Below are 21,843 nucleotides of genomic sequence, written 5' to 3'. Positions count from 1 at the left end.
TGTGAGAATGTAGGGGTTGAAGGCTTTGTTCAAAATGATGATGTGTCCAAGAGTACCAGTGATCCCGTGATTATAGATAGACCGGCCTATAACAATTTTGAAATGATTCAGCGTTTTAATTTTGCAGAACTTTTAAATTGTGACAATTATGCAGAAATATTTGTCAACATACACGAGGCCTTGCAAAACATGCTTGAACAGGTTGCTGAAAGGGTCAGACCTCGAGATGTTGTACAGTTAGAACTCAGAGGGGATGATTTGTTTAGCAACCTATCTGTAATGCTGAGTGGAGATAATTTAGATGTTGATGAATTTCTGGCTAAAATCGAAGCGTTATTGCAAAGTAACGCATCCATCTTAGCTGATGAAAGTCTGTCTCTGGTAATGAATGTGGTTCGTAACCCTGAGGGTGGGGCGCTTAGAAGACTGTCGAAATGCTTGAAGAACGACATAATTAGGAACAAGCTCAGGCAATTAGTGGTGAGTTCCAATGGTGACAATAAGCTCTGTTTTGCTTACAGTATAATAAAACTACTCACCCCCGACATGCCTGAACCCCAAGCTATGCAAGAGGCTTTAATGCTTCATCAGAGGGCCGGCTTAAACTCTCAACAGATGGTTGCCTTTTCAGACATTGCCATGTTTGAGGAGTTGTTGTCTTTAAAAATTGTTGTGTGGTACCGTTGTGAGGTAAAGGAAGTATTTGTGAAATTTCAGACACATCCTGAAACCCATACACAGACACTGTTTCTCTTCCTAAGTGATAGTCATTACTTTGGAATAAAGAGTTTGACGGCTTTTTTGGGTTGTTCGTATGTTTGTCATTGGTGTTATAAGGCCTTCAATGATAAGCTTAAGCACCGCTGTGACGGTTACTGTAACGTCTGTTTCAATCCGCAATGTCGTAAGGGTTTGGCCCCTACCATTCGATGTAAAGATTGCTTAAGGATTTGTCTCTCCGCGTTCTGTTTTTCCGAACATAAGGTGCAGAGGGCCGCTGCTGAGGGGGTTAAAAAACGGAGTTATTGTGATCAAACTAAATATTGCCCGCAGTGTTGCCTCCAGTACCGTTTTCATGAGGTTAAACCACACAAATGTCTGGAACCGAGATGTAGGATCTGTAATGCGGATTTAACCCCGGGGTCTGAACACCAGTGCTTTATTCAGCCGGTTAAAAAGGAGCCGCCGCACAACCGGTATGTCTTTTTTGATTTTGAATGCCGGCAAGAAAACGGGGTCCATGTTGCTAATTATATACACTGTATTGACATGTTGGATTGTGAGTGGTCAGCTAGCTAGTCCAAAATACCTCAATTACACATTTATTGCCCACAATGCTAAGGGTTATGATTCTTACATATTGATGAAGTATCTGGTGGAAAATGGGGTGACCCCAAAAATAATAGCTCAGGGTAGCAAGATCATGTGTTTCACCGACGAGGCTTTCAACCAACGTTACATAGACTCGTTAAATTTCCTCCCCATGAAATTGAGCGCTTTGCCTAAAGCTCTGGGTTTTGAGGCTCAGAAGAAAGGTTGGTTCTGCCATTTTTTTAATACTAAGGACACTCAAAATTATCGAGGGTCCTACCCGCCCGCCTCTTATTATGGGGTTGATACTATGATGTCTCATGAGAGGGAGGAATTCTTTAAATGGTACAATACGGTTAAGGGAGGTGTTTTTGATTTCCGAGAAGAGATGGCCGCTTATTGTAAAAATGATGTGGTGATCCTTAAAGAAGCCTGTTTGCGTTTCCGCGCCGAGGTTATCAACACGTCGGGTCTCGACCCTTTGCAAAGTGTGACCATAGCGTCTCTCTGCATGAAAATGTATCGATCCAATTTCTTGCAGAAAAACACTATAGCGGTCACCACTTCTGACAACTATCGTGCTAGACAAAAGAACTTTTCGACTGTCTCCATACAGTGGCTGGAATATCGGAGTGCCCGGGATAACATCTTCATCAGACATGCTTTAAATCAAGGGGAAGTCAAAATGGGTCCTTACTACTTAGACGGTTTTAGCGACGTGTCCGGGCGGCGTACCGCTTATGAGTTTGCTGGTTGTATTTACCAGGGCTGTCCTCAGTGCTTCGACCCAAACACCTTTAACCCCGTAACACAAAAACTCTGCGGTGATATGTACTATGATTTCCAGGAACGAATTGAAACTTTAAAAAACACCTATGGTTTGAATGTACTGGTGATTTGGGAACACGCGTGGACGACCCTGAAGCAACAGGATGTGGGGGTACAACGGTTTATGGAAACCTTGGACTTTCCTGAACGTCTAGAGCCCAGGGATGCGTTATTTGGGGGTCGTACCAACGCCCTCTGTTTACATTATGAGGTAAAGGAGGGTGAGAGAGTAGATTACTATGATTTCACCAGTCTGTACCCTTATGTCAACAAGACCAAAATGTACCCGGTGGGGCATCCAACCATTGTTTATCGTGACTTTCTCGAAATCGGACAGTACTTTGGTTTGATCAAAGTCAGCATGTACCCTCCTCGCGAGCTGTTCTTACCCGTGTTGCCTTACAGGTGTTCGGGAAAATTGATGTTCCCTCTGTGTAGAACGTGTGTGGAAACTGAAAATCAAAATACCTCTTGTCTGCACAGTGATGACGAGAGAGCGCTGACGGGTGTCTGGTGTAGCATTGAGCTTGACAAGGCGGTGGAGAAAGGTTACAGAGTCGGTAAGGTGTATGAGGTTTGGCATTTTTCTGAAAAATCTGATACTCTTTTTGCTGAGTACATTATGACCCATCTGAAAGGGAAACAGGAGGCATCGGGCTATCCCTCATGGTGTGTTGACTCCGCTGCCAAAGAGCGGTACGTTCAGCAATATTTTGAAAAGGAAGGGATCCGTCTAGAGCCGGGGAACATAACTGTAAACCCCGCCAAGAGACAAATGTCCAAACTGATTTTAAACAGTCTGTGGGGTAAGTTTGGGGAAAGAAATAACCGTCTAAACACAACCTTGATTAAAACCCCTGAACAGTTTATAGAATTTATGTTTTCCAAACAACATGCAGTATCACACTTTCAATTCTTAAATGACCACGTGGCACAGGTCCAGTGGAGGGCCCCTAAAGATTTCCCCACCAAACAGGGAAACGTTAATGTTTTCATAGCGGTTTTTACCACGGCTTACGCCCGGCTTGAACTGTACAACTTAATGGATCAGCTGCAGGAACGCACGCTCTATCATGATACTGACTCTGTAATCTTTGTCACCAGGCCAGGGGATTGGGTCCCTCCCCTCGGGGACTACCTTGGGGAGTTAACGAGTGAGCTAGATCCTCAGGACCACATAGTTGAGTTTGTTTCAGGGGGTCCTAAGACTTACGCATACAGAACGGCTGCGGGTAAGACCTGTATGAAAGTTAAGGGTTTCACTCTGAACCATTGTAACAACAAGCTCATTAACATCAAGTCTCTGACGACCCTGGTACAAAGTTTTGTAACCGAGAAAGACGCGCCTCCTCGCGAGATTATTACAGCCGGAAATCAGATCTATCGCAATAAAAAGGGGTACACATTGGAAAATAGATCACTAAACAAACGGTTCAGGGTGGTGTACAATAAAAGAGTGTTGAAGACTGATTATACCACTCTGCCTTATGGATATTAGCGGTGGTTTTGATAACAGACTTCAACACCCTTTCTCCTGTATTATAGCCGGTCCCTCCAATTCGGGTAAGAGCTATCTTATAAAGAACATCATAGAAGATGTGGACGCAACCGTGTCCCAAGCTCTTGACAACATAGTGTGGTGTTACTCTTGCTGGCAACCTCTCTACGATGATTTGGCATCAAAAAAAAATAATCTGAAATTTGTGCAAGGTCTCCCCGCCTCGTTGTGTGACGATGACCTGTTCCCGCCCGGACAAACTAATCTAGTGATCCTTGATGACCTGATGGAGCAGGCCGGTGACAACAGTGAAGTGGAAAAAGCTTTACAAAAGTACACTCATCATAGGAATTTAAGTATTATTTATTTAGTTCAAAATCTATTTTTTCAAGGTAAAAAAAGCCGCACTATTAATTTAAATGCCAATTATATAATTCTTTTTAAAAACCCCAGAGATAAACTACAGGTCACCGTCTTGGCTCGTCAAATGTACCCTAACCAGACCAAATTCTTTTTGGAGGCATTTGAGGATGCCACCAAAAAACCCTACGGGTACTTGATTGTGGACTTAAAAGCACAAACCCCAGAAGACTTTCGCCTCAGAACAGGTTTGTGCCCGCCCGATTGGCCGGCAGTGTATGTGCTAAAGAAAAGGAAATAAATAAGAATGTCTGTTCGGATTAAAAGAAATCTGCCGCTTTTGCAAATGTTATTTGAGGGGAGCCCGTGCCATAGGAAAGCTGTGCTGGCAGGGGCCCCCTCGGATTTGATCGAGACCCTGTGTGAAATAGCTTTTAACATCTTACGCGGTAATATACCCCTAACCCCTTCTCAACATTCTAAACTCAAAAAACAAAAAGCGGTTATCAAGATCATCGCTAATAAGAAGTATTCTATTAAAAGAAAAAGAAAGAAGATTAATCAAACCGGAGGTTTTATAGGACCGCTGTTGAGCATAGCCGTGCCTTTCCTAACCAGTCTTCTAGCTTCCAGAGTGGGTTAATAATGGAATATGCTCAGAAAATGTTTTTGATCCCTCAGGAGCAGCTTGAGAAACTGAGAAAAAATGTTGTCGGGCCAGAGCCCATTAGACAAACGGCCGAAAACAACCTGGACTCTGAAATGAAAGCTATACTGGCCAGGGCCGATTTAAATCAGTATTCCAAAGCCCAGATGTATAGCAACACGTTACAGCTCTACCTCCGTCTGGTTAGACAGGGTGAAAAAGATCAAAACATTTTAACTTTAACCATGGCCTCTCAAGAAAATGGTTCTGGGACTGATGCGGGGGGTACGGTTGATAAAGATGTTGCGGTGCCCGAACCTGTTGAGAGTTCAGAGGGAGATGTTGTAACGGATGTTTTGAGAAACATGCCGGCCAGAAGCAAAAGACATGCAGAATATATTCTGCACAAAATGGTTCAGAAACCGCGGGTAACGACTTGGAATGAACAGGGTGAATTTGTTTTTAAAGGACAACTGCTCAAAGGTTCACACATGTTTGATTTGTTGAAGAGTGTCACTAGCACTAATAAGGTACCCGATAGTCGCCGACCTGTAGGCTGGAATGCTTTCCTACAGGCGATGGCCTGTCTGAACATACCCCAATCAACAGTCCCTAACCAGGAAACGCGACAAAAAATCCGTCTGTGTAAAGAGGTGGTGACTGATCTGACGCCGATATCTCATTACTCTGACCGTGTTGAGCAACCCTCCTCAGGATCTATCCATCGTTGGGAAGCTTATTAATCTCATGTTTTTATTTGTCTCCCCTGTAAATAAGGAACCGACAAACCATTTTTTTTTTTTTTTTTTTTATTTTCAAATGTTGTACATTTATTTATAACATAACCCTGCTTTGTATAAGATTTGTGCTGAATAAAAACAAAACTAATGATTCAAAGGCTGTTTTCATTATTTTTTCACTTTAACACGCATGACATCTTTTAAAATCCTCACAAGAACACCCCATCTGTATACATGGCTGGCTAGGGTCGTAAGTAATTGTGTTATAAGGGGGGGTCCACAGTGTCCTGACAAACTCTGCCACTTTTTTATCATTTTGGCCTAAATCCTCACTGTACAAGGACATAATATCGGGGTATGACCTTCCTTTAGATCTATGATATAAGAAAAACACACAGTGTTGACCACAAGTGAAGGTCTGAAGACTTTGTACTTGACGACCGCTGTAAATGGTTTCTTGACAGTTGTTGAGCAGAAAGTTATTGATCTTCCGAGGGAAAGGTCTGAAATCCGGGGGGTTTCCATAGGAATCAAAAAATTCCCCACGGCGGTCCTCCCTTAGATAAATAGCCAGCCAATGTTCTCCGGGCATATTTTTAGGGTGTGTGTTGATTATGTACATTGCAGGTAAATTCTTGATCTTAAATTTAGGCTGCTGGTCGCAGGCGTAGACTCCTTGAAACACTTTCCGTGAGCCGTCCAGGGCATTCATGATGTGGTTGAGCTCTCTGGTGTTCATTTTAATAATAATCATACAGAACGTTTCTCCTCTGATTCACCTCAATAATGTTGTCAAACACAGCATACACGACCATATTTACAGTGCGTGGTAGAGGCTGCTTGAAACGCATCTCCAAACGCATATTGCCCGTCTTCATCAGTGAAAAATGTTGTCCACACTCTTCGTCAGGGGTCAGGTTGAAACCGTACAGGGTGTAACCGCTGCAGTATTCCCGGCGATCGATCAGCAGAGGTTGATCCTTGAGATGGCGACCCGTAGCCAGTACTAGACTGTAATATTCACGAACCGCGTTGCCGTTTTCAAAGTCAGGTTGAAAAGGTCTGGATGGAACCTGCACACCATCGACGTACAGTGCTATAAATTCCGCGTTATAATGTTTAAAGTTAAAGGGGTTCTTGTTGTAAACCCCGGTAAATGCATCATTATCCACGAGACCTATAATAACCTGTTTTGGGAGCTGGCCTAGAAACAGATTTTCCTGGTTCATCACCCGTGTCCCTGCGGGGATACTGTGGACTTTCATATAGACTCTTTCGATCGGGTACTTGGCGTTTGCCGTCATTAAAGCCTGCGCATGTCCTAGTTTAACCGCCGGGGAGACGGATACTTTTTTCACAAACAGCGAGGCCGATAATATGGTCAGTTTATATTTTTCAGTATCAGGGGTCATCAGACAAAAAGCTACGGATCATTTTAATTTTAATGTCTACCCCGTTGAGCATGAGTTTTTCTTGGAAAAATATGTCTGCATGAATATGTCCCATTAGCTCAAAGGTCCTCCCTTCTGTTGAAAAGGCCGTTCTTTTTTGCAAACCCTTATTGAGTCCCTCTGGATCCTGGTCGTCCATAGCTTCCGGGGTGTCTTTGAAGAAAAGGCCGGGGCTGAACTGTTTGCTTAGGGTCTCCTCACTATAATTAAGGATACACTCCATCATGGCCCTATAGGGGTAAGTATTGCTGCTTTGACTAATGAGCCGATCTCCCAGGGTCACATCCACCTGTGAAAACATGGTGGCCACCGGGTAATTGATGACCCCAGCGTTGGCCGTCTTCTCGATTGCATCGCCATCCTCATCAGTCACTTTACAGTTCATTAAAATAAATGTGTTATTCAAATCAATATAATCCTCGCCATTGCCAGCTATAAAAAACTCCAGAGGGGCCGTATCTGAAATTGCGGAAAGAGGGGGTATCTCTACATATATGCTCTTATCTATACTCGTTTGAGTGTATGGAACTGTAAACAGATCCAGTTCTGATTTGACGCATTCTTCCGATAGACTGTGGACAAAAGACATTTTTAAAAGATGTATCCTGAGGCTCTATTTGTCTTTCTTTGAGATTTTCTTTTTGCAGGTTTTTTCTTGTGCTGCTTCCTTCTCCGAGTGTTTCCACGATATGTTGGAGAATGAGAGCTTCTTCGTTTTTTGTTAGCCACGGATCTTCGTCGCCCTGGTGGACACATACTGTTTCTTCTTTTACCCCCCCTCCTCGCCATTACCATGAGACCCGAACCCTCCTGCTGCTCATGGCTAGCTGCCCGGTTCATAACATTGGTGAACACGTCACTAACAATATTTTTAGCCGCTGATTTCAAGTGGGGTCTGGCTATAGCAAAGCCTCTCTTAAGCAGGGGTACGGCCATTCTAAAGAGACCACGAAAGAGTCCTCCTAGACCGGCTCCATACATTGTGGGGGCTCCTACAAAACCGGGCAAGCCGTTCCCGGCTTGCATCTTGTAATAATCCACATAGGCGCTAGGATCTACATAACCCCTCGAGGTAGCCATTTTAATAATGTACACACTGTTTCAGGGGTCGAAAATGTAGTTTGACAATAACTTTACCGAAGCGGAAGGGTACGTTGATATTCTGATCCGATTTTACTTCGATCGTGATGTTGTCAAAGTGGGTCTTTGAGACTGGTACGTAGTGTGGCTTGTCATAAGTAATTGTGACCATGTCATTGCTTTTACCTTTAATAAGTACATTTCTCAAAAGGGGGACATAGCTATCCCCGACCCTCTGGTGTGTTATGATATCCGTATACACATAAAGAGTGTAAAAGCCGCCCCTGATGTCAGCCGGGAAGGGGGCCACCACTTCTGAGAACCTGCTCTCTGTGTCAGAATAGAACCCTAATATACGCCCCAGTTGTCCTTTGGTTTGAATGCTAATACCAGGTTTTGACACCTTGTACACTCTGTTTTTAATAGGGTTGTAATATAGCTTGATGTTGGGGGTGCCTTCTGAGAACTGTTTATGCATCTCATCTAATATTGTATCCACATTGTCATAATAACCTCCTTGCATCGTGAATGTCCATTGACTCTTTTTAACATCGTCAAAAATGGCGAAGGTGGCATCCTTATCTTGTAAAACAGCCCAAGTGTAAGGATACTGTATTTCCGCCAACCCCACTTCCCACGACCCCCTTAGATCTATAGATTTTCCAAATTGTACCGTGTAACTGGATATTTCATTTTTAGGGTATATATCGAGAGAGGCGTTACTGGGTAGAGTCACGTAGAAGCCTCCTGATTCCATCTTGAGTATCGAATGTAATGACCCCCTCACACCGGCGGGCATGTTGTTATAAGGCTTGAATATCACAAACCTGTTGTTCAGGGACCCAACTATTGAACTTTTCAGGCCATCCAAGCCATTTCACCAACACATATTTTTTCCGGTTCTGGGTTTTCTCAGCTAATATCTTTTCAACTCTGTATACAATGTCTTTACCCACAATAATTTTTTGTAACTCGGCTTCGTAAAACGTTCCTTCTATATCCTCCCCGTCATAGTCTTTTAACCGGTACACGGGGGGGTCTCTAGCCACCTGTTCGGTAACTGTAAAATATTCGTCAGAAAATGTTTGTTCATAATCTTTGGCAAAAGTACTCCTTAGCTTTGAAACGCGAACCACATCGCCGATGTTGAACTTATAAGTAGTTTTCCCCTTCTTAATAAATGGGCCGTATAATTTTTTATAGACCTTAAAAGAATTACTTTGATCAACATCTATAGGCTTCATTTTAATACTGGCGTGATACCCTTGGTTGTAAGCATCGATAAAATCCTGAACTTTATCAAAATACTTGAACGTGTTGACCGCTGTAAAATATCTCCACATTTTGGTCTTTATGGTGCGGTTAAACCTCTCCACCACCGATGCCTTAAGCTCATTACCGGTGGTGAAATGATGTATTTTGTGTCTCTTCAGTAGATTCTGAAATTCTCTGTTGAGAAACTCTTTTCCTTTATCAGTCTGCAGTTTTTTAGGACATCGTCCCTGGGACAATATATCCTCAAAGGCCCTTGTCACCGCCCGACCTGTTTTATTATGTAGAATGCGAGCCCAGGCATATTTTGATAACACATCGATACACATCAACATAAATTTGTGACCATTGTTATGTTTTGATAAATTTGACATATCGACTAGATCCATTTGCCATTGTGAGTCTATGTCAGTTGCATATACACGGTTTCTTTTAAAGTTAATCCTGAGAGGTTTATGTAAGGTATAGGCGTCTTGTTCCCGTAACCATTCTGAAACAACCACATCATTAACCTTCACACCGGCCTCAGCGAGTCCCCTTTGAAAACCCTTCTTACCCGCCAAACCCCCAATCTTGGCTGGGTTGTAGTATAGTTCATGCATTTGGGGAGCTTGCCGAGTCATTCTGCCAAATAAACACACAGACCCACACTATGCGCAAAGTTTTTATACAAGGTTTTTTATTCAACTTCAGGAGAGCAGATACCCCTTTTTAGACATTTGAGAAAAGTATAACATACACAACAATTTTTTCTACGGTCCAGACAAAAAGAAATCAGATGATTGGTTACTTGATCTATATCAACAAATACCTGTTTCTTTATCTTGTAGGCACACACCTCAGTTACATATGTAAATAAAACAACAATATGACCTATTTTAAAAGTAAACAGAGGGGTATTAAACATGCTCAGTAAAAGGTCATACAGATGTTGATGAAATGGCCTAATATCATTCTTGGCCCCCTTGAGCGCTTCATCCCAGTGTTCGTACCCCCCGGTCTTTGTTACAGCAGCCATGAACTTTTCCAGGTTTGAAAGTTGATCCTCATCGATGGTTAAATCTGTAGAGAAAAGGCTCGCGTTGGCTACTTTTCTGTCAAGCACATGGTGTAATAGCGCTCTCAGGTTAGCTGCAGAGTGTTGATGACAGAACCAGTTGCAGCAGCAGTCCAGAACATTCCCCATGTTCAAAGTCCCTTAGTTCAGGTCAGAGTCTGAATCAGTGGCGTAGATGTCGAATTCTTCGTCGCTGCCCCCAGCTTTAACTTCTTTACGGAAGAAATAAGCTTTTAGCTTGCCAGCGGTTTTTCTACTTGGCTCATCCAGGTCATTGAGCAGCTGCCCAAGTTTCTCTATTATAAACGGCTCCTTTTTCAGCTCCAGCAAAATCTCATCTATGATTTTCTGGACTTGTCCAGCAGTGACATGTATGTGGGAGTAAGACAGAGCCTTGATTAGTGCCGGTTTCAGCCACGGTTTGTTCAGTCTTCTGTAAAACACGTTGAAATAGAACAGGAAATAGTAACGGTCTGGTTCAAACAAACAACTGTGTCTCAACTGACTGGGGTGATTCACTTCACACCCCCGACAGACTTCTTTCAGAGCTCGGTCGATGAGAGCACTCAGAATATACACCAGGGTGCTTTTAACCACTCTGCTTACTTGGACACCTACCCCGGGCATAAATCCTGCGTCTTCATCACGCCCCCGAGACAGTCCGATGCTCATTGGGTCGCCTGGTGGTTTGTGGGGTGTTTCTACATCCATTGGACTGACCCCCTCCTGAGACGCACAGACGGTAGACAGTTCGGCAAAATCGAGGCCCTCCATGAGCTCCAGAGGCTGGGGATCCCCGAGACTCATTTGGACATCCATCGCTCCGCATGTTGTTTCGTCCTGAGGGACCGGGGTCTGAGGTCTTGGAGGGTAACCGCAGTCAGAGGGTTCCGGAGTGTATACAAAATCTGGGGAATAGAACCAGGGGTGATCCCGGGTTTGAAGAGGCCTGTAGAGCCTGTCGACGTCCGCAGCTTTCGGGTAAGACATTCTCTTTAATTTTAAACCATGAATGAATTGTTGCGCCTTTTATCCTATCTCTTCACTACGTCACGACACACCGCCCTCTTAGAAGAGAGTAGACCCTGAGCCGTCAGACCCCCCTCCAACCCCCCACAGGTCGTCTGTTTTATCATCGTCGTCGTCATTCAAGGGGGATATATAATCCATAATCCAGCATATTCTCCTTCTAACAGAATCCAGTTGTGAACATTTGGTCAAGATGTCAAAACCATCATTTATACAGTTTATGACCTCTTTCAAGAACGGCCAGTCCACGGCGTCAAACATAATTTCAGTAACCTGTTTTTCTGGATCCTCCACAACCCCTTCAATAGGGTTTGTAATCAGGGTACTGCTAAACAAAACCTTACGATCAGTAGTTAGAGATAGACTCTTCACCACTGTACCGTAGTTCTGCAAGCTTTCCCATTCACACCTTTCAAAACTCTGAGTCGGAGACTCCGTTTCGCCTTCTCTTGGACCCTCTTGCAAGCCTTCTAGAGTCTTATCCACAAGCCCCAGGTCTCTCCATGCCATCACCTTCAACCAGTCCTCAAAAGAGTATTCAATCACCGTCTCAAAAGGTTCCAACGTACCCTCCTTCTCTCCCAAAGCAAAAAGCTCCACTCCAACATAGCTGGGATCCCTTTTAAAGCGGTAACCCCGTCGACCCCCCCAGAACAACACCCAGGAGCGTTCAATCTTCAAATTGGTGAGTACAGGAACCCTTGCCCGGGATTGTTTCTTGCGGGGTTTCATGTTGATGTCGCTGGACATGTTGAAGAAGCGGGATGTTTCAGATGCTGAGAATTAAAGAGGTATTGCCTAAAAGCAGCGCGGGGTCTTAAATAGAGAGGAGAGTTTCGGGGCGTTGCCTTCAGAGGGGGGGGGGGGTCTTTATGGGTGGCCTTGTTGTTCAGGGTTTTAGGGGTGTACACTTTCTGACGGATATGACGTAGGAATAATTAAGGAAATAACTCTAAAATCACGCCCCCCAATTATGACGTAGGAATATTAATAAGCTTAGGGCATACGTCATAACAAAATAGGCCGCGCCCAAAAAACCCTACTATCTACTGATGTGCGGTCCTAATTAATCGGCTACGTAAATCATTCCTTTCCGACCGAACCTGTAACGCTCAAATAAATAATCTGTATAATTTATTTAGCCATCTAACTTCAAGTTAACCTGACACTGAGCAGGTTTGATTTTTGTTTGTCCGTGTTCCACCTCGGGGGGTAAATTCAATAAACTATGCGCTAAATAAAAACTGACCTTTAAATAAACAGTATTCATCTATCGAGAATCTATGTTCATGGTTTGTATAGAAGTATTTCCACATATGCATCTGGACACTCGGGCAAGCCAGCTGAGAAGTCGCTCAAGTCGCCGCAGCTAAGTATCGCCTTTTTCTCTCGCGTTTCCTAGTTTAGTTAAGAGTCACATTGATTGTTTACGTGGTTTGTTTAGCTAAGAATGATATATCTTGCACCTGTTTTGTAGTAAGAGCAGCGACTGTTTGTTAGTGAATTTAGCAAGTTACTTAGCACACTCAACACGCCCTGTCTGTAATCAGAAGCTTTACACTGTAGGCTGTGATTATTCGCATGTATCTAGTCAGATGAATGATCTGAAATGCATCAAAAGTCATGGAATGAGAGACTTTCTGGGCGTTGGTGGTATAGTGGTGAGCATAGCTGCCTTCCAAGCAGTTGACCCGGGTTCGATTCCCGGCCAACGCAACGTTTTCTTTCTAGGCTTCCGCCAATAGCCATCATTCAAGCTATTGCGACCCTACTAAGCCTGCACTTATTGCTGTTTTCACTAACACACTTCTGGTGAACCGTTGCGCATGAACAGATGACGAATAAATGGCCTTACACTAGTATCCCACAGCACCAGCTTCGTCTGTAGAAAAACAAAGGTTCCTCTGCCTGCTGCAGGATACCCACATCACACTTGACTCGCAGACCTTTACTGCGCCCTCTTGCTTGACGTGGGCCGTGCTCCCAGAAGCGCTGTAACATACATGTGCACTTGCGTGCAAAAGTATTCGGTATTACATTTATTTGACGTGTTCATTGCTTGAATATACTTTAAAAGCTAATACACTCCTCTCCATGCTCACCAACAACAATGTTGGCGACGATGACGGCTAAAGTAAGGAGAAATAGAAATGCCACTTCCATTCACTCCAATTACTATTGTTGTTATTATTACAAGGGAAAACTATGACCCTTGGTCATCAGTGTCTTGGGCGGACAGTTATGTCATTTAACAACATCCAAGATACCCGAGCCATCAGTCATGGCGGCAGTCAGACACTCATGCAATGTTTGAAGGAGAAAGTGTTCAAATAGAGGAGCGCACAACTCTCTACGTGGCACCGATGTTAACTAGTTTTCACAGAAACCTGTGCTATGTGGCTCGTTGGTCTAGGGGTATGATTCAAAGGGTTCAAATCCCGGACGAGCCCTTTGTTTTAGTCTTCTCTCATTCATTTTCATTTTGACAGGGTACTTTTGCCAACATGAAAAACATTTCCTTCATGTATCATGACTTCATTATGGTAATATCTCATTTCGTATGTTTCCAAATAGGCCTCTTAACAATCATCTACAAGCCTACATATACCAGCATGATTTCATACAATGTGCACGATATGTAGTCCATGTCTGTCTCTCTGTCTCTCTAGATATATGTTTATAATTGAGTTGATGATAGTTGCATCTGTGCGCCAAACTGTGTCTGAGCAGCAGACTGTAACTTGAAATAATTGCATGAAAATGTCTGTATCTTCTTAATTTTATGCAGGTTAGTTCAGCTAGTAAGAAAGGTCACTATCTTTTTTTTATCTTTTTCTGTAACTAAACCATTCAGTCTTTCTACATGATGCCGTAAATCCAACATTTCCCCAATTCGCTCCCTGCGAGAAGACAATGCGGTGTGCAATGAAAGTGATAGCCTGTCACTTGGCACTTCAGTTCTGCGTACCACCAAGTCTTATTAGACTCCTTAGTTCTAACTGCAAGTTCCGTGCCATGTCCATGAAAGGGGATTGAGTCCGTATTGAACCATTATCTAAAACACAAAACTATGAGAAAGCTTTCGTGATCTATTGGTGCGCATCGCTACCTTCCGAGTAGTGGCCAGTACTACTACTACTAAAGGTAATTATACTAAGGAACGAATGAACGAAAGAGAGAGTATCATTACTCAGTACACTTAGAGGCTATGTGTGTACTAGTAACTTGTTACTTGATTTAAGTCACGAAAAGTACCATCCAACGTCAGTCCCATCCTATGTAATGTGTGATGTCCAGAGCCGGCCCTAGCCATTTGGGGGCCATATGCGAGATTTGATAGTAGCCCCAAAACCATCCCCCCTCTCGATGAAAAACATTTTAGTGGTGCCCATGTTTATGGCGTATAGAGAATGTTTAGTTAAAACTAAAATAAACACAAACATTTAAATAATGCACATCACAGAACATGTATTGCACTTTAACATACACTGTACTTGTTGAAGAAATTGATGTAATAATCAATACAAATGTAAATAGTGCACTATGCATATTGAAATCAGAGCAATAACTAATAAACTGTTTAGGTAAAATAACATCCACACCAAAAATACTCAATACTGAAAATACTATAGTGCACAAAAAACTGAATTTAAATAATACAATACTATCAAAAATCATTAGCTGACAACTGGCAAACTACTGCAGGACTTAACTACTAGCTGATCATTATCATCATTTGGATGGCAACTGGCAGTAGGCTAGCTAGCAAAGTGAGCTGGATTATTACTTTATAATGATATATAATTTATAAAGACATGTAAATTCCTCACAAAGTTATGACTTAAAGTCCCACTGCTTGGAATTTAGAAAACACAGAACATCACTAAAGTTCCCCTGACATTATCTTTATAAACTCCACCACAATATACATTATATCCATCATATTTACATTACATTTAGCATACATATCCCTGACGCGTGTATTGACCTCACTGGAGACAATATGCTCGAGTCACAGATTAAATGCCCCTCACCCTCTCGGGTTTACATGGTCTTAGTTTATTGCACTAGAGACGAGTTGTTTACCCGCAGCACTGCACAGGGCAAAGGACTGTCTTGTGCATTGCGCCTTGTTTAATACTTTGTTTTAATGATCTTACCGAGTGGTTTTTTACGTCACTGGTGGGGCTACAAAGCCATGAATCGAAGTGTTTTATCAAGTTAGGATTAAAACACGATGTACAGTACTGAACAGTGTACAACAGACCCACAACAATTTAGAGAGCATAATGATAAAGGAAACCACTGATCTGCATTAACCATGAAACGTCCATCAGCAATGTACTTTACCTTGAAACCCACAATAAATGGACCAGACCGTTACCTTGCACTTTTAAAATGCGTCCATTTCCGGAATGTTACATGGATACCATCCTCTCAGACATTAGAATTTGCACGTAAACTGTGGTCTTAGATCGTGGAAAATTGTGCGTGTTTTCAAAATTTCTACGCCATTTACTGGTGTTCTTGGGATGCTCCTTCTGTGTGACCGTATACCTCGAGTAAACGTTTACTCGGTCTGCTTGAGCAAGTGGGTTGAAATGACGTGTGTAAGCCGAAAGCCAGTAATGTATTTTGATACGAGACATTACAGCTTTCATGACCAGGGGCGCAGCCAGGATTTCAGGGCCCCATGAAAGTAAAAAAGGTAGTTACTGAAGTGTGACCCATCGGGAGGATAGCTAAACCCGGGGGTTATGGCTGTGAGGAGAGGTTGAGGGGTGGATGAGGAAGCTCGCCACTTGATAGGTCCGGTCGTTGAGGTAGGAGGAGAAACAAGTGAGAGCAGTCCCAGAGATTCCAAGGTCAGCGAGGCAGGAGAGGAGGATGGAGTGATCGACGGTGTCAAATGTTGCGGAGAGACCAAGGAGGATGAGGATTGAGGAGAGGGAGGCTGCCCGAGCACAGTTGAGGGAGTCAGTGACTGCCAGGACAGCAGTCTCAGTGGTGTGAGCGGTGTTTGGAAGGCGGATTGCAGAGGATCAAGAAGTGAGAGATGGGAAAGGAATGCAGAGAGCTGACAGTGGACCGCACGCTCGAGGGTCTTTGAGAGGAAGGGGAGTAGGGCGACAGGGCAGAGACAGGTGCCTCTGAGGAGAGGTGGGGTCAAGGGTAGGTTTCTTGAGGAGTGGGATGACCGCAGCTTGTTTAAATGCAAGAGGGGAAACAGCCAGAGAGGAGTGAGGAGTTGAGGAGGGAGGAGAAGAAGGGGAGTTGAAATGGAGCAGACGCTTGCAGGAGGCGAGTAGAGAGAGGGTCCAGGGGACATATTATGGGTTTGTGACCTAGGAGGAGAGAGGAAAGTTCAGAGTCTGAGAGAGGAGAGAATGAAGAAATGGAAGCTTGATCGGTGGGAGACTTGGGCAGGGTGGGAGTGGAGAGGAGACTGTTGAAGAGCTTGTGGATGTCTGTGATCTTGTAGAAGAATGAGGCAAAATGATGAGGTGAGATGAGATGAGGGAGGAGGGGGGAGAAGAGAGAGAAGGTGGAGTAAAGCTTGCGGGGGTTGTGGACAGTGGATTCAAAGAATGACTGGAAGTAAGACTGAGGTGAGCGAGGAGGGGAATGTGGGCAGTAGAGAGTGGTAGAGTGCGAGGGTCGCTGGGAGTTTGGATCTCTTCCACTTGTGCTCAGTGGTGCGCAGACTGGATCAGGTTGAGCGGAGAACAGAAGAGATCCAAGGCTGAGGAGGGGAGGGACGGACAGAACGAGACGGTGTAAATGAAGAACTTTTTCCTGAAATCAGGAGCGATTCAAACTTCCGGTTTGAAATAGCTGTAGAACTGTCGCTATTTCGGTTGGAATTTCATGAATAAATTAATATAGGGACAACCTATGGACTGCCTACAAGACGCACAATCCCAAGAAAAAGGGAGCAAAGTCGATCCACGAATTGTTTATGAAGGCAAAATAAAAATAGGCAATTAACCAATCGTGAAGCATGAACCGATTCCAAAGTACAACAACCCTGCTAGCACATTGCCTCAATGCTGTAGCAATATAAATTATATTGCTACAATGTTATTGGCAATGTTGTGTGTTAGCAGGGAATACCTGTACAGTTTTTTTCCAACAATCTGCAAAGTTAAATACTGGTGCTGAAAAATTAGGTACTAATAAAACAGAAGTATTTGGCACACACAAGTAATGTGTGTTGGTTCGGCAGTTACTGCTCTCAGGAAGGTAATGTGACTGCCTCCCGTCTCCCCAAAGCTCCCGTCATTGATGAAGCAGGCGTGACCGCACCTTCCCAAGCTCTTCACTATGACTTCACATCTTGTCGCTATTAAAATCTAGGATGTGTCACAGAGTGGAAGTTATACAGTACCACTGGGGGGTAAAACTTATGGAAGCACGACTACACCACCTAGCGGTTGTCTACAGCCGCTAGGACCCATTGGGAGGTTGTCGATTGCCCAAATATGCCCATTTTGCATTTACTACCTCTCAATTCTCCCTTCGATTTAGGTTATTTAAATTGGGGAATCTCAAGCCAGGAGCACACCACAGACCACACAAGACAGGTATACAATTAACTGGATTATAAATCTCTAATATAAAATCCATCAGACTTCCTCTTTATGTTAAAAAGACAAAAAAGTTCAAACTAAAAAATGCATTCGTGGAGGGTTCTGTTGGTCTCCTCCGGCAGCACCAGGAGCTGGAATGGGGCAGGCAATAGTCCACGTGTCCTAGTACAAAGTAATGAGGGGCTCCGACAAAAATTCAGCTTCTGCTCTGGTCCGGGTTTGGCAATACAAAGAAATTACAATGTCCATGTACAGTCCAAGAAAACAATGGCCGAGTAAAAAAAAAAAAAAAAACAGGTTGTTTGTTGTTATCCTTTGAAACACTACTGTAGTTCAAAAAGCCTGTACGCTATCCCTTCTCTGGATACTCTCGCTAGCGTTGCAGAGGTCGCCTCAGCTCTCCTCTGGGTCTCTTAGCCCTTTCCGTTACTTGTCCATCAAGTCCTTCGTTCGCCTTTGGCTCCACGTTTCGTTCCCGTTGCTCTGCAATCCCGTCCCCCCCAGCTCCACCCCGGGAGCATTTTATCTCCAGCCTAACAGGTGCTCCTCATGGTCAATTATTGAATTTCGTAGAACCTGGCGAATAAGCGGGTACTCTCATGAATGCGTGATTAGCCATGTGTATATTTAAATCAATCAATCGTAAATAAAACTCGTGCATTTCCGTGAAGTGAAGCGGGACATTCAAAGTAAACAAACGTGATTTTAATGGGAATAATGTGATAATATAAGAGGTTTAAAGTGAATTAATAAAACAAAACAAAAAGCAATAAAAAACACACAAAACAAATACCAAAATAGGCTAACGCCCATTGCTAGTGATGCAGTAAAGGGACACTGTTTGGAATGAATGAGAATTGTGCATTCTTACTGATGCCCCACAACGATCACACCTTTTGATCGATCAGCTATTTAACTCTTTCATCAACCTCCATTACCTATAACATAATTTTGAGAAATGTACTTTTTCTTTCAAGTGTGCTGCAGGAAACATCCACTTATTTATAATTCGTTTTATGACACTTGTTTGCTGCAAGAAAGGCAAGGCGGTAAGGCTGTAGAACACTGCTACATTATGCATCTTGCACTATGGTGTCTGTAATATAGTTTTTTCGTGCAATACTAATTTATATTGTATTCATAATTCGATTTGTCACTTGTTTCTTGCATACTGTTTTTATTTTGTGTGGTTTTTTATTGTTTCAAAAGTAAAGAAAATCTAAGACATGAAGCTATGCAGTTTCTGTGTGAGTGTATGAACACAATGATCGGTGGTGGAATTGGCTGCGATGCCAGGGGCACCAGCTAAAATCTTGCCTAGGGCATCAAATTGGTCAGGGCCGGCCCAGGGCGGAATGACTGATGTGCGGTCCTAATTAATCGGCTACGTAAATCATTCCTTTCCGACCGAACCTGTAACGCTCAAATAATTAATCTGTATAATTTAAATCTATAATCTCTATGAATTATTCCTCGCAGAAAAGCTACTGGGTCTGGATCACTACTGGATCTGTTAGGAACGGCGCCGTCATTGTTGGGGGACACAGTCAGCTGTCATTTAACTGGGCAGATGAAATACAGTCAGATTGTTAGCCATCTAACTTCAAGTTAACCTGACAGGGAGCAGGTTTGAGATGCTGGAAATGCTGCTCTGGAAACATAGCTGGCTGAACTTTAAACTCGCTACGGAGAATGGAAAATCCCGAGTTAATGCCAAGTTATCCTGAAACTTAGCCGGCTAACCTACTTATCCAAGTAGGAAGAACACACCCAGGTGCCTATATGTTGTTGGTTTCTTTACAATGCTTGTGTAACTTAATAATATATATACTTTTCCTTGTGCAGAAAACATATCGGCACAATTCGAACTTGTGCAAGTTTTATTGTAGAATACTACTACTAATAATAATAATTACAATTATTATGATAATAAACACGAAACAGAGACTGATTAGCATACGTTGAGGTTATCAACAAAGCTATTAACTCTTTACCATAATGCATTTTTACTATTAAGTTGTATCTGAAGCATATCATCTTTCGTGAAACTTGATTTGATTATGTACTTACCCAGCGTTACTTTTAACTTTTCTGTATGTGCACATATTCCTGTTATCCACAAACCACTGTAGTTATTTAAAGCAACTAAACGCAATAACTTCATCGTCACTCTTGTAACATTAAAACCCAATATTCACTGGCGCTGTTTAAACTGTGAATAACTAGGTGAGTGCATGTTTTTTCAGACAATGGCCAATTCTACCTGTTCACCAAAAGCAAGCATGTGCAAATATGTACATTTATTATTTGGACCTTATTATATTAAACCTATTGTAAAATAAAATACAATATTAGTAAAGGCAAATACACTCACCTAAAGGATTATTAGATACACCTGTTCAATTTCTCATTAATGCAATTATCTAACCAACCAATCACATGGCAGTTGCTTCAATGCATTTAGGGGTGTGGTCCTGGTCAAGACAATCTCCTGAACTCCAAACTGGATGTCTGAATGGGAAAGAAAGGTGATTTAAGCAATTTTGAGCGTGGCATGGTTGTTGGTGCCAGACGGGCCGGTCTGAGTATTTCACAATCTGCTCAGTTACTGGGATTTTCACGCACAACCATTTCTAGGGTTTACAAAAAATGGTGTGAAAAGGGAAAAACATCCAGTATGCGGCAGTCCTGTGGGCGAAAATGCCTTGTTGATGCTAGAGGTCAGAGGAGAATGGGCCGACTGATTCAAGCTGATAGAAGAGCAACTTTGACTGAAATAACCACTCGTTACAACCGAGGTATGCAGCAAGGCATTTGTGAAGCCACAACACGTACAACCTTGAGGCGGATGGGCTACAACAGCAGAAGACCCCACCGGGTACCACTCATCTCCACTACAGATAGGAAAAAGAGGCTACAATTTGCACAAGCTCACCAAAATTGGACAGTTGAAGACTGGAAAAATGTTGCCTGGTCTGATGAGTCTCGATTTCTGTTGAGACATTCAGATGGTAGAGTCAGAATTTGGCGTAAACAGAATGAGAACATGGATCCATCATGCCTTGTTACCACTGTGCAGGCTGGTGGTGGTGGTGTAATGGTGTGGGGGATGTTTTCTTGGCACACTTTAGGCCCCTTAGTGCCAATTGGGCATCGTTTAAATGCCACGGCCTACCTGAGCATTGTTTCTGAGCATGTCCATCCCTTTATGACCACCATGTACCCATCCTCTGATGGCTACTTCCAGCAGGATAATGCACCATGTCACAAAGGTCGAATCATTTCAAATTGGTTTCTTGAACATGACAATGAGTTCACTGTACTAAACTGGCCCCCACAGTCACCAGATCTCGACCCCAATTGAGCATCTTTGGGATGTGGTGGAACGGGAGCTTCGTGCCCTGGATGTGCATCCCACAAATCTCGATCAACTGCAAGATGCTATCCTATCAATATGGGCCAACATTTCTAAAGAATGCTTTCAGCACCTTGTTGAATCAATGCCACGTAGAATTAAGGCAGTTCTGAAGGCGAAAGGGGGTAAAACACAGTATTAGTATGGTGTTCCTAATAATCCTTTAGGTGAGTGTATAAGCGGAATATATTTGTTATAAATACAGCAAATATAGTTTTATATTCACTGTATTTTCCATTTCATGGGATTCCAGAATAATTTCTGTATCAAATTTAAACTACTGAGATATCATATTAAAGATATAGGAAAGACCAAACATATGTGCAGTGTCCGGTTTTCTTTGTTTTCTTTCTTTCTGTAATTTCTGCTTTAAGTTTAACTTGGTATTCACGTCATGCCATGTGTTCTGTGTCATGCTCACTGTCACTATCTCTTTAGCATTCTGTTTAACTTCTTCATCACGTCAATGCTTCAGTTGCCCATTCATTAACCTAATGGTCACTAGCAAAACATCACCATAGTTCCCAATATTTTTCCTTGACGTCCTGTGTTAACTGAAGTTTAAG

At 43.0% G+C, this 21,843-nt stretch overlaps 1 non-coding gene across 1 annotated transcript; it reads left to right on the top strand.

Annotated features, from left to right (window-relative positions):
* Positions 1-12,916: 12,916 nt before the first annotated feature.
* On the top strand, positions 12,917-12,988 carry trnag-ucc (transfer RNA glycine (anticodon UCC)). Its single transcript has one exon. It is a non-coding gene; the product is annotated as a tRNA-Gly (tRNA).
* The last annotated feature ends 8,855 nt before the right edge of the window (positions 12,989-21,843 follow it).

This window comes from Amia ocellicauda, unplaced genomic scaffold (genome assembly GCF_036373705.1).
Source record: "Amia ocellicauda isolate fAmiCal2 unplaced genomic scaffold, fAmiCal2.hap1 HAP1_SCAFFOLD_84, whole genome shotgun sequence".
In the NCBI taxonomy this organism is placed as follows: domain Eukaryota; kingdom Metazoa; phylum Chordata; class Actinopteri; order Amiiformes; family Amiidae; genus Amia; species Amia ocellicauda.
Note: the sequence above shows the minus strand (reverse complement) of the source record. Positions and strands in the feature narration are given on the sequence as shown.